The 14,770-nt window shown below is 35.7% G+C and overlaps 1 protein-coding gene across 1 annotated transcript in view; it reads left to right on the forward strand.

Annotated features, from left to right (window-relative positions):
* Nucleotides 1-14,770, forward strand: part of STPG2 (sperm tail PG-rich repeat containing 2) — a 614,851-nt gene that overhangs the window by 405,423 nt on the left and 194,658 nt on the right. The gene's annotated exons all lie outside the window — the stretch shown is intronic.

Consider the following 14,770-nt stretch of genomic DNA (forward strand, 5'->3'; position numbering starts at 1 on the left):
CACAGAAAACCCAAAAGACTCCACCAAAAAAACTGCTAAAGCTGATACATGAATTCAGCAAAGTCACAGGATAAAAAGTCAATGTACAGAAATCAGTTGCATTTCTATACACCAATAATTAAGCACCAGAAAGAAAAATCAAGAAATTGATCCCATTTACAATTGCAACAAAACCCAAAAAAATCCACAAATACCTAGGAATAAACCTGTTTGGTGATAAGAGGTAAAAGATCTCTATGATGAAAATTATAAAGCTTATGAAAGAAATGAAGAAGATAGAAATGAAAAACATTACATGCTCTTGGATTAGAAGAAAATATATTGTTAAAATGTCAATACTACCCAAAGCAATCTACACATTCAGTACAATTCCTATCAAAATAATACCAGCATTCTTCACAGAGCTAGAACAGACAATTCTAAAATTTGTATGGAACCAGAAAAGACCCTGAATAGTCAAAGTAATGTTGAAAAAGAAAGTCAAAGTTGGAGCCAAAGTTGTAATCACCAAGACAGCATGGTACTGGCACAAAAAACAGACACATAGATCAGTGAAGCAGAAGAGAAAACCCAGAAATGGACCCAGAAATGTATGGCCAACTAATCTTTGACAAAGTAGGAAAGAATATCCAATGGAAAAAAGACAGTCTCTTCAGCAAATGGTGTTGGGAAAACTAGATAGCAACATTCAGAAAAATGAACCTGGACCAATTTCTTACACCATACAGAAAAATAAACTTAAAATGGATGAAAGACCTAATAATAAGACAGGAAACCATCAAAATCCTACAGGAGAAAACAAGCACAACTTCTTTGAGCTCAGCTGCAGCAACTTCTTACTAGACATGTCACATGAGGCAAGGAAACAAAACCAAAAATGAACTATTGGGACCTCATCAAGATAAAAATCTTCTGCACTGCAAAGGAAACAGTCAGCAAAACTAAAATGCAACAGACAGAATTGGAGAAGATATTTGCAAATGATATATTAGATAAAAGGTTAGTATCCAAAATCTATAAAGAACTTATCAAACAACACCCTATAAACAAATAATCCAGTGAAGAAATGGGCAAAAGACATGAACAGAAGGTGTATAGATGGCTAACAGACACAGGAAAAAATGCTCAACATCACTCATCATCAGGGAAATGCAAATCAGAACCACAATGAGATACCACCTTACACCTGGCAGAATGGCTCAAATTATCACCTAAAGAAGCAACAAATGTTGCTGAGGATATGGAGAAAGGAGAACACTTTTGCCCTGTTGGTGGGAATGCAAACTGATGTAGCCACTCTGGGGAAAAGTTCAGAGGTTCCTCAAAAAATTAAAAATAGAGATATCCTATGACCCACCAATTGCACTACTAGGTATTTATCCAAAGGATACCAAAATGCTGATTCAAAAGGGCACATTCACCTCAGTGTTTATAGCAGTGCTATCAACAATAGCCAAATATGGAAAGAGCTCATATATCCATTGACTGATGAATAAAGAAGATGTGGTATGTGTAACAATGGAATATTACTTGGTGATCAAAAAGAATGAAATCTTGCCATTTGCCACAATGTGGATGAAACTAGAATGTATTATGCTAAGTGAAATAAGTCACAGAAAGACAAATATCATATGATTTTACTCATGTGGAATTTAAGAAGCAAAACAGATGAACATAGGGGAAGAGAACCAAAAATAACATAAAAAGAGAGAGGGAAGCAAACCATAAGAGATTCTTTTTTTTTTTTTTAATTTTTTTTTTAAAGTTTTATTTATTTTTTTTTTTAATTTTTTTTTCAACGTTTTTTATTTATTTTTGGGACAGAGAGAGACAGAGCATGAACGGGGGAGGGGCAGAGAGAGAGGGAGACACAGAATCGGAAACAGGCTCCAGGCTCCCAGCCATCAGCCCAGAGCCTGACGCGGGGCTCGAACTCACGGACCGTGAGATCGTGACCTGGCTGAAGTCGGATGCTCAACCGACTGCGCCACCCAGGCGCCCCGAACGTTTTATTTATTTTTGAGACAGAGAGAGACAGAGCATGAACAGGGGCGGGTCAGAGAGAGGGAGACACAGAATCTGAAACAGGCTCCAGGCTCTGTGCTGTCAGCACAGAGCCCGACGCGGGGCTCGAACCCACGGACCGCGAGATCATGACCTGAGCCGAAGTCGGCTGCTTAACCGACTGAGCCACCCAGGCGCCCCACAAACCATAAGAGATTCTTAAATACAGAGAACAAACTGAGGGGTTTTGAAGGGTATTGGGTGTGGGCATGGGCTAAATGGGTGATGGACATTAAGGAGGGCACTTGTAGGGATGAGTTCTGGGTGTTATATGTAAGTGATGAATCATTAAATTCCACTCGTGAAACCATTATTACACTATATGTTAACTAACGTGGATTTATATTAAAAAAAAAAAAAAGAAAACACAAAAGAACAGCGCAACAACAACCAAATATATGTATGTTCTAAATTCTGATCTAAACACTTTCAGCACTATCAGGTATATTGTGTATCAAGGTAATATATGTAGATTTTTCACTGGGTTGAATTTTTTTATGATTTTGGAAATTCTTTATTTAAAAATAAGTGTATCTGATATATAAGTTCACATCTCTGTGTCTTTATCAGTAGTAGAATCTAAAAAGGTAATGAAATATTATAGGTCAGAGCTGGATGATTTATATCTGTGTGTATCATGAAAGATAGGAAGCAATGGGTATAACTGTAGAACTAAGTAAATCACCAATGCATACATTGTACATATTTAAATATCTATTCAGACTTATATTCTCTTTTTAAAATGCCAACTATTGAGTTGTCAAATAAGTTCAATGTGGATGAGCTATAAAAGATTTTTGATGTCACTTTCCTCTGGCCACAACTCAGAGAACTTTCAAGATATGGAGCTAAACTTTCAGAATATAGATTACTAGATTACCATTTAAATATGAAACTACCTTTAGTGCAAAATTGAGTACAGAGATCAATATAAGAACAAAACCAGATTCTCAGCTTCAGCACTGGATCTTTTCTAGTATGACAAAGATTTTCCTATTTAAAGTATCCAGGGACCAATAGTATCTTTTAAGATTAATTTTAAAAATTTTAGTTGTGGCAAAATATACACAAACATGAAATTTATCATCTTAGCCATTTTTAAGTGTACAATTCCATAGTGTTAAATATATTCACATTATGGTGGCACCAATCTCCAGAATGCTTTTCGTCTTGCAAAACCCAGTCAACAACAATTCTCCATTTTCTCTGCCCCCAGTCCCTGGCGTTCACCATTGTACTTTCTGTCTGTATGAACTTGACTATTCTAAGCACCTCATAGGTGGAATCATACAGTATTTTGTGTGTGTGTGTATGTGACTGGCTTATTAACTTAACATAATATTCTCAAAATTTAATAATATGTGCCACAATTTCCTTTTTTAAGGCTGAATAATAATACATTGTACACATATGACACATTTTACTTATCCATTTATCCACTAATGGATCATTAGGTTACCTATACCTTTCGGTTATTGTGAATATGTTATAAACATGGGTCTCTTCAAGACTCTGCTTTCAATGCTTTTGGGTATTACCCAGAAGTGGAACTACTGGATCATATGGTCATTTTATTTTCAAGTTTTTAAGGAACCATCATACAGTTTTGCCTACTGATTACATAATTCTACTTCCTACCACAGTGGTATTCCAATTTTCCATATCCTTGCCAGCATTTGTTATTTTCTATTTTTTTAATGCTTATTTATTTTTGAGAGAGAGAGAGAGAGGGAGAAAGAGAGAGAGAGAGAGAGAGAGAGAGCGAGCATGTGGGGGGGAGGGGCAGAGAGAGAGGAAGGCACAGAGTCCAAAGCAGGCTCCAGGCTCCGAACTGTCAGCACAGAGCCCTATGTGGGAATCAAACTCGTGACCACAAGATCATGACCTGAGCTGAAGTCGGATGCTAAACCAACTGAGCCACCCAGGCGCTCCTATTTTCTATTTTTAAATAATAGTCATCTTCTTGGGTGTGACATAATATTTCATGCTGGTTTTCATGTGCATTTCCCTAATGATTAGCAATGTTGAACATCTTTTCACATGCCTGTTGGTCTTTGTATATCTTCCTTGGAGAAATTCAAGTTCTTTGCTTTTTTTTTAATCAGATTATTTGTTTTTGTTGAATTATAGAAGTTCTTCATGTGTTCCAGATATTAATCTCGTCTCAGATATATGGTTTGCAAATATTTTCTTCCATTCCATCAGTTGTTTTTATTTTTTAAATATACAATTTAATTTTTAGAGCAGTTTTAGATTTTAGAGCAATATTGAACAGAAGATAGAGATTTGACATATATCCTCTGTAGGATAGCCCTTTTCATTATCAACACCCCCAACTACGGTGGTACATTTGTTACCAAGGATGAACCTACATTGATAGGTATCATCCAAAGTCCATAGTTTACCTCAGGGTTCACTTATGGTGTTGTACATTCTATGGGTTTAAATGAATAATGACATATATTTGTCATTATAATGTCATACAGAGTATTTTCACTGCCCTAAAAATCCTTTGTGCTCTGCTTATTTATCCTTTCTGCTCCTGTCACCCCTGGCAACCACTGATCTTTTATTGTCTCCATAGTTTTGCCTTTTCCAGAATTTCATGTAATTGAAATCATGCAGTATGTAGCCTTTTCACTAACAGTATGTATAAACATTTTCCCCTAATATTACATAACTGCATAGTAGTAACATATAGCATTCATAGAATAGATATTCCAAATACATTATATTGTTTCCTTGTTTTGGGTTATTCAGATTGCCTTTCTATCTTTGTTATTGATAATGATAACAAAAACTTTGGTTGTACCAAGAACACCCAACTTACATGCTAGAGTTTAATCTTAATGGGTTAGTTTCCAAAGTGGGACCATTGGCTGAGTGTATGCACATTTTTAATTTCAATTGAAATGGCTACGTCACTTTTCAATCAAGCGGTATAAATTCATATATCTACCAAGAATGCATGAAAATTCCCATTTCCCCACAATAATACAAGCATTAGATATTACCAATTTTTAAATTTTGTCCTATCAGTTAAAAAGAGGAAAGTCCTTGCTTTAATTTCCACTTTTCTGAACCTTTGTATATTTTCTGTTACCTGTTTGTATTTCTTCTTCCACAAAGTTGCATGCAATCTTTGCCCATTCTTATTTCTTTAATTGTTTTTGACTATGCAAATGATTAAGAAGCTTCTCATATAGTAGAGATATATAACATTTATTCTTAGGACTGCCTTTTGACTACTTGTCTTCCTTGTTAGCTTATGGTATCTTTTGCATTCATAAATTTTGTAATTTTATATACTTGAATCTAGTTATCTATTACTTCATAGTTCCTTTTTTTTCCCTTAAGGCCTCTTTCATTCTAAAAGTATAACAATATTTTCCAACTTTTTAAAAAAATTAACAGATTATTATATCTTTGCTTATAGGAAGATAATTTTGTGTGCGTGTAGCTTGAGGTAAAAATATTTTTCTCTTTGGGATATATAGACAATTATGCCAAGAACAGTATTTTTTAATTTTTTTAATGTTTTTTTAGTTTTGAGAGAGAGAGAGAGAGAGAGGGAATGAGTGGGGGAGGAGCAGAGAGAGGGAGACACAGAATCCAAACCAGGCTCCAGGCTCCAAGCTGTCAGCACAGAGCTCAACACAGGGCTTGACCCCACGAACCATGAGATCATGATCTGAGCTGAAGTCAGCCGCTTAACCAACTGAACCACCCACTTACCCCTGCCAAGAACACTATTAAACAGCCATTCTCACCACCCTCCCCATTTTTTTTTATTATATGATTACTATATTTATGTCAATCCATTTCTGGAATCTATTTTGTGTCATTTCTATACCTATGTCAAAGTTTACTCAAATCTACTCCTCTATCACTCAAGTCTTTTGAGTAGAAATACTACTGAGGTTTGACCTTGCTCAAAAGAAATAGAATATAATTTTAACATTCCCTTATTCAAAATGTGAAAATAAAAGAGAAGGAAGAAACAGACACACACAGACACCCACACTCAGAGACAAAGAAAAGGGAGGAAGAATGCTTCAACCTGTCTTCCCTACCTATGCTTTGGTTTTTCAGATCTTGTAGTGTATGCACTAATAAAAGGAGTAAATACATGTCATTCTTCCTTCCATACCCTCAGTGAACATGAAGCATGAGTTTTGGGAAAATTTAAAAAAAAATTTTTTTAATGTTCTATTTGTTTTTGAGAGAGAGAGAGACAATGTGTGAGCAGGAGAAGGGCAGAGAGAGAGGGAGACACAGAATCCAAACAGGCTCCAGGCTCTGAGCTGTCAGCACAGAGCCCAACTTGGGGCTTCAACTCACCAACCAGGAGATGGTGACCTGAGCCGAAGGTGGATGCTTAACCGACAGCCACCCAGGTGCCCCTTGGGAAGTTTAATGAAAACAGAAACAAGAACTTGTCTTAAGACCCTGTTGCTTTTTTTTTTTTCTATTTGTCCTTTGCTTGTTCATTTATGTGTCAATTTTGTTCCTTTGTCCCTTGTGTGTAGTAATTCCTGTTACAAAATGAAAATACCAAGTCTTGATACCCAATATATCTGCTACACAAGAACTTTTTATGTAGTACTTATAACTAGGATGGATTGCTGTAAAGAGATTTATGGATACTATAGTCACACTTAAAAACTTGGCTGCTGCTCTATGTTTTATATATTGAGAGTAGAAGATTGTTTTGGTATTCAAGTTTTGTTATTTAAAACAGTCACTCAGATGTGTGCTTAGGTTAGAACTCCTAACTCTTTACTAGTCAGGAAGCATCCCTTCTCTTTAGGCTTTTAAAAATTAGAGCAAACCATGTGGCTGGCTTTATATTTTTCCAGGTTGTAGAAGAACTTTGATGCTGCTTTGATCATTCTAACACAGTAAACCTCCAATCCTAAGAGTTAAATGGGAATGATAATTTCATCATACAAAAACACAAGGTTTCTTAAGATCCATTACCTGTGGTACAGTTGACTTTGTCTTTATCTTCAGATTTTCTTTGTCTTTATTTTCAGATCTTCTTTATCGTTATTTTCAGATCTGTTTTTTTTCCTAGTGTTTTTTTAAATTCTAGACTAACATCTAGATCAAAATTCACAAAAAATATCATCTTCTATTACTTTATTTTCATTCTTGTGATCAGATAATTTATAGAATTTCCAAGTCATTGCTAAGATATTTGAAGTTTTATTAAGCATTCTTAAAAAGCCAGTTTCTTCAAGGTAATACATATAACAAAAGGAATGTTTGCCATTTCATGGTCAAGAGTTGACTCATTTTGAATATATAAGTTTAATAGGTTATGGATAACCTAATTATAAAGTTATGACATTATTCCATCTAATAATGCTGTAATAACATATCAGTCATCATTAGTGGTTGGTTAGAGTGGACAAACTCACTTTTTTTTATTTAACATTAACAGGACTCTGACCCTTCTCCAGCCAATCAGCTGAGGCCACAGCCATTACCTCACCAACCACCCCTAGGGCCCAATAAAACCTTTGTCCTTTTGAAACTCGCTCTCTCTCCCCAGTATCTCACTGCTGCATCGGTGCAGGTAGGGGATTGAGCTGGAGCTAGCTCAAATAAAGTCTCTTTTGCTTTTGCATTGGACTCGGCTCCCTAGTGGTCTTTGGGGATCACGAATTCTGGGCATAACAACATTTTAAAGATAGAGGTTATTTCATCAGCACTTTTTACTGGCTAGCTTTTTCAGACATTTTCCGAATGAAGTGCCTTCCCAGGCACTAATATGGTCATTTGACACTTAATATAGTAACATTTACGTATTAAATTATGTTGATTCCCATAGAAACTTAAAATGTATACGCTCTTTCACTCTGAAATATAAAATGGGCTTGCTTACTGCTCGATAAGACTTGTGTATTTTTAAGTTTATTTTATAATTAGAAAATATTCACTTCATATAGACTTTTCAGGAAGACGATCATATAGGAAGAAAGAACAAATACTCTATTATCACTCAGAGGCAAAGAGTGCTATATTTCAGTGTATATTCTCTTTTTTTCCAAATTTTTATGAAGTTAAGAGCATATTATTTCCAGCTCCTTTAAATATAAAAAAATATAGTGTATATGGATAGATAGATAGGTAGATAGATGTTAAGAAATATATCTTCCTATGTATACTTAATGACTTCATTATGTGAGGAAGACTATTTCTAATCTTTCAAATGAATAGTCCCCAACATTACTAAAACAACCCCACACTGTTCAATATTTCTTGTATTCTTTGATTTGCTACCTACATTTACCTTCTATCAATGTTGAACATTTAATTTGCTACCAATATTTGATACTGTAATACTGCATTGAACATCTTTGTACATAAAACTTTTCCTATTGTTCAAATTGATTCCTTTGCTTGATTTTAGAATTGCAATGACAAGCTTAGATATTTACTGACAATTAGGCTTTCAGAAAGATTATGTCAGTTTACCTCTCCACTCATAGTAGGTGTGTATGGTACTACATTATCTGTATATCTTCTAATGTTTAAAAAAAATCTAATTTGATACTTTAAAAATTCCATTTTCAACAATCATTTTATTAATATTCATTTTTAAAATAGCTGTGAAGTTAAACTTTCTCCGCATGTTTGCTAGTCTCTTGTAAACCATCTGTACTGACAAGTATCCAGGTAATTAAGGTCTTAGTATTTTATTATTGGTTTATCTGAATCCTTATCATTTAATAAATATTAACCCTGAGTTTTTGGTTGACAATGTCAAATTGTGCACTCAACTTATCTCCCTTCCTAAATTCTCCCTGTAAGAACTAAGATAATGGAGAATTAGAAAATACATTAATATAATTTATATGTTAACATGTGAAGGGAGAAAGACATACAATAGTATCATTAAGTGCAAAACAAATTAACAATAACAAAAGCATTTCCTAAAACCCAACACTCATTGTGATATTGTGACATAATAAATATATATATTTGGTCTCTCTATTCTTGACAGGGGTTCCTACAACCCTTGGAGTTTCCTAAGTGATAAAAGCTATCAAGGAGCCTTTTGTTATGTTAATGAGGTTACTTTTGGAAAACAACTAAGGGGGCTGGTTGCCTGGAGATCCAACCACGTGATTAGAGGGTTGGAACTTTTCAGTCCCACTCCCTGGCTTCTGGGGAAGGGTGAGGGGCTGGAGACTGAGTTCAATCATCAGTGACCAATGATTTAGTCATTTGTGCCTTTGTAATGAAGCCTCCATAAACACCCAAAAGGACAGAATTTGGAGAGCTTCCAAGTTGACAAGCACATGGAGATTTGAGGAGAGTGGAATGCAAAGAGGGGACATGGAATCTCTGCACACTTTTCTCATTTCTTCCATCTGTCTCTCCTTGTGTTACATCCTTTTACAATATATTGTTCATCTAGTGAGTAAAATGTTTCTGAGTTTTCTGAGCTGCTCAAGCAGGTTAATTGAACCCAAGGAGGGGTCACTGGAACCTCTTATCTATACCCACTCAGTCAGAAGCACAGGTGACAACGTTGACTTGAATTTGGTATCTGAAGTGTACAGGGGAGGCAGTATGTAGCACTGAGCCCTTACCATGTGGGATCTGACACTACCACCTGATAGATAATGTCAGAATTGATATGAATTGTAGGATATCCAGCTGGTATTGGAAAATTGCTTGGATGTGCAGGGGAAAAACCTACACGTTGGAATTGGGCACAGAGTCTTACCCATCCTCAATAAAAGTTGCTAAGAACCTAACAATAGTAGGAGACTTCATTAATCTAATTTAAGAGTATTTACTCAAAATATAGGACAAACATTGCATTCACTGTTATCATCTTAGAAACATTTCAATCAAATTCAGGGAAAAGACAAGGACATCTCATAATTCCACTCCTATTTAAGGGCAAAAGGGAACAAAGGTAGATAAAGTTTGGTGTGGAATGGATTGATAAAGATTGGAAGAGGAGGATGGATGGAGTTTTAAAGAACAAAAACTATGATAATAAACCTATCATATGCACTTCTAAATTTGAAAACTGAAGTGATTAGGCATTGGATTTGATGGGACATGTGAGAAACATTAGTGATAGAAAATTAATAAAATGAAAAAATGTCAACGACTGGTATTATTTGATGATGACATTAACATACAAAAAAAATCTATAGGCAAATAATAAAATTTATAACAGATTTTGACTACCTACTGTTGGAAGATCATTATATTAAAAGTGATTGCATTTCTATGTGCCAGCAGTGATTAGAAAATGTAAAATTATTTATAAGTTACTATATAATTGACAATAAAATATGAGATACATAGAGATAAATCTAATAAAAGAAGTATAAATAAAAGTACAGTAAAACCTTGGTTTGCAAGCATAATTTGTTCCAGAAACATGCTTGTAATCCAAAGCACTTGTATATCAAAGTGAATTTCCCCATAAGAAATAATGGAAACTCAGATGATTTCTTCCACAACCCCAAAATATTCATATAAAAGTGATTACAATACTGTAATATAATACAAAATAATAAAGAAAATACAAAATATAAAGAAAAATAAACAAATTACCCTGCACTTACCTTTGAAAAGCTTCGTGACTGGTGTGAAGGAGACAAGAAAGAAGAGGGTTATTTGTGTAGGACAAACTCTCACCATCACTAGTGGAATCACTGCTATCTATTGGCCCAATGGAATCTTTTTCTTTCTGTGCAGCTTTAACAAGGAACCTATCCAGTGACACTTGCTTTTATCTCCTTTTGAGGATCTTGCCGAGAGGTGACATTGCACTGTCATTAAAGAGATTCATCACTCTCACTGCAGCAGCCTTATTCCTGTGGTGCTTTTCTACAAAATTTTGCACTGTTTCCCACATTTTACACATCTCTCTAATCTCATTTGAAGTGAGGGGTTCCTCTATCCTCCATCCTCATTAGCACCAAACAAGAGGGTGAGACAGTCTTTCATAGGCTTGTGACCGGGCATTGCAATCTCTTCTTCTGTAATGTAGGTCCTCTTTGGCATCTCTTTCAAAAAAAGTCTCGTTTCATCACAGTTAAAAACTTGCTCTGGCAGGCAACACTCAGAAATCATGATCTTCTGGAACTCGGTAGTCAATGCCTCAGCTGCCTTAGCATCTGAACTCGCAGCCTCTCCCTGCCTCACAACACAGTGGATGCCACTTCTCTTCTTAAGGTTATCAAACCGTCCCATGCTTGCCATGAAGCCTTCTTCATTTTCTGTTCATGTACCTGACAGTTTAGTTAAAAGATTGGTGTGCAAGGGCTTTGCCTTCTCTCAGATAGAGTTCTCAGTCACAATATTATCTGCTGGTTGCTTCTCATTTATCCAAGCCAAAAGCAATTTTTCTACATCTTCCAGAACACGTGTGACTCCTTTTTCTGCATCTAGCCTCCTTCTTTCTTCTTTTTTCTTTAATATTGTGCAAATGGTTGATGTAGACTTCTTTTTTTTTTTAATTTTTTTTTTTAACGTTTATTTATTTTTGAGACAGAGAGAGACAGAGCATGAATGGGGGAGGGTCAGAGAGAGGGAGACACAGAATCTGAAACAGGCTCCAGGCTCTGAGCCATCAGCCCAGAGCCCAACGCGGGGCTTGAACTCACAGTCCGTGAGATCGTGACCTGAGCGGAAGTCGGACGCTTAACCGACTGAGCCACCCAGGTGCCCCATAGACTTCTTATAAAATCTTGTAATTTTGGCCACTCACATACCTCATTTGTACTTTTTGATGATTTCCTTCTTAACTTCCACTGTAATCATCTCCTTCTTTCCACCTTTCTTTTCAAACTTTTTCTACAATGGGGGCCATATACAATGGGGGCCATTGTATATGCTTGCACGGATGTTGACTACAGTACAATATTAAAAAAACCCTTGTCATATACTGTACTTAATGTAACTGGCAATAAGGCAGCAGAGGAAAGGGTCCATATCTGCAGGCAGCCTGACCTAGAATGAAGCAAAGCATTCCTAAACCTACTCTTGTATGGAAAAGCAAAGGACTGTCCATAGGTGATTTGAAGTGACAAAAAATACACTAGTACCAGTTGTGAGCACCTTCAAACGTTCTGAAAAATCACCAGTTTCTGCCAAACACCCAGCCTGAGACCTAGCATCCAAGCATCAGAGATGACCACTCGCAATCCTGCAGAGAGAGAGAGAGAGGGAGAAGAACCATCGGCTCTTAAAAATATTGCTTATTTATTAAGTTAAAATTTATTAGAAATTCTTGCTCGACTTGTGGAACATTCCCAGAACAAGTTACTCGCAATCCAAGGTTTTGCCATATATGGAAAGTCGTTACAAAACCTAAGTAAATGGGAAAATGTACTATGTTGATGAATAGGAAGCTTCTCAAGTCTGTATTCTCCCAACTTCATCTGTAAATTTAATGACTTTTTAAGGAAAGGTTTCTCAAGGAACTTGACAAGATTGTTTAAAATGTATTTGAAATACATTTCAAAGGAATATATAAGACACTCCTAAGGAAGAACATCACAGTACCTGTATCACATACATTCCTATACCTGTATAAGAAGTACTGAGCCACATAACAAGATTTTGTAGTGCTATAATAATTAACTCAGTGGGATATCAGTGTAGGGATAAATGCACAGATCAATAGATTAGAATAGCTCAAAATAGACTTATATACATATGGAAACTTGATATTTGAGAGCGGTGGCTTGAAGACCATCAGGAGAAAGATGGATTTTTTTTTAAGACCTGTTGCAAAAAAATTAATCATCCTTATGGGGAAAAATTGGATCATTACACCACATTGATGCAAAACTCATTTCTGGGTAGATGAAATATTTGATTTGAAAACACAATTTAAAAGCTTTTAGAAGTGGGGTGCCTGGGTGGCTCAGTCGGTTAAGCGTCCGACTTCGGCTCAGGTCATGATCTCAGGGTCTGTGAGTTCGAGCCCCGTGTCGGGCTCTGTGCTGATAACTCAGAGCCTGGAGCCCATTTCAGATTCTGTGTCTCCCTCTCTCTCTGCCCCTCCCCTGTTCATGCTCTGTCTCTGTCTGTCTCAAATATAAATAAACGTTAAAAAAAATTTAAAAAAAATAAAGCTTTTAGAAGAAAACATAGAAGCTATCTTTGTAAGAGTTTTTATTTTAAAAAATTCACAAAAAGCACATAGTGTAAGGAAACCTGGGGAACAGAATATCTAACTAATAGCAATTCCAGAAAGAGAGAACAGTGGAAATTAAGGTAAGAAATTAATCAAAATATGAAAATTTCTCCCTGGATTTAAAGCCATGAATCTCCAGATTGAAAAGCCCTACTAATGTCCTGGTACAATGTAAGGAAAAGCAAACAAAAACAAATGAATAAAAGAAGCAAAGGCATAGTATTTTGAAATTCCCCAGAAAACTAGAATAATGATACCACCAAAAATCTTAAATCAGTTTGGCTTCATCTCATCCATTCCATGCCCATCCCTAATCGAATTGGCTGGTAAGTGTGCTAGATTCTACTTTTACCACATTTCTCACGTCATTCCTTCCATTTCTTCTACAACCATGTAGTTCAGGTCATCATCCTCACTTTTCTTGATTATTTTAATAACCTCCAAATTAATCTTTGCCTAAAATCTCTCTGCATTCTAATCTATATGCCTAGACAGGTTAACTGTGTTCAAAATTACCTCCTGCTTCCTATTGCTCCTTAAACAAAGTCCAATTCCTCATCGTGGGTTTTAAGGATATGTATAAAAATATTACAACACTAATTTTTGAATTTTTGCCCACCATGCAAAGGCATACCCCATGCTTTAGCTTTTGTGTATGTGTATGAATGAATATATCTTCTAGTCACTGCCTTATCACTTTGTCATTTGCTCATACTGTGTCATCCACAGAGAGTGTTCTCTCTATACATCTCCTTCTGCAGAAATCCCATCCAGCCTTCAAAACCCAAATCAAATGCTACTTCCTTTATGACTCCTTTTTGAAACCTCAACAATGTGAAATAGGCACATATCTCATTGAAGATCCAAATTTACTTGAACAATTTCAAAATATTTGCCTTTTTTTTGCTTTACATTATAACTATTTGTATGCTGATTTTAGACTTTTTAATTTTAAGCCCTTTGAAGAAAGGACTTCATTTTTATACATGTTTATATTCCAACATCTGTCATGTGCCTTGCACATAGGGAGCATTTAATAAACATATGTTGTTTTCAATTTAATTCTTAACTTTGTTCATTTAGGATATACACTTTTAATATCAAAAAAAGAAACATTTGATTAAAAATTCCAGGGGCGCCTGGGTGGCTCAGTCGGTTGGGCAGCTGATTTTGGCTCAGGTCATGATCTCATAGCTCGTGAGTTCAAGCCCCGCGTCGGGCTCTGTGCTGACAGCTCAGAGCCCGGAGCCTGCTTCATATTCTGTGTCTCCCTCTCTCTCTCCCCCTCCCATGCTCACGCTCTGTCTCTCTCTCTCTCAAAAATAAACTTTAAAAAAAAAATTTAAAAAAATTCCAAATTATATCCACAATAAAATTTTATGTGTGTGTATTAATTACTTGAGCCTGATAAATTGAAACCTTATAAAAATATTTTGGCATGGACCTATGTATAAAAACATACGTATATAATAATTTTGTTATTCTATTAAATAATTAACTTTAATAAAACAAGTCTTCTAAATA

This window comes from Panthera pardus, unplaced genomic scaffold (assembly GCF_024362965.1).
Source record: "Panthera pardus isolate Hobbes unplaced genomic scaffold, ASM2436296v1 HiC_scaffold_13, whole genome shotgun sequence".
NCBI lineage: Eukaryota > Metazoa > Chordata > Mammalia > Carnivora > Felidae > Panthera > Panthera pardus.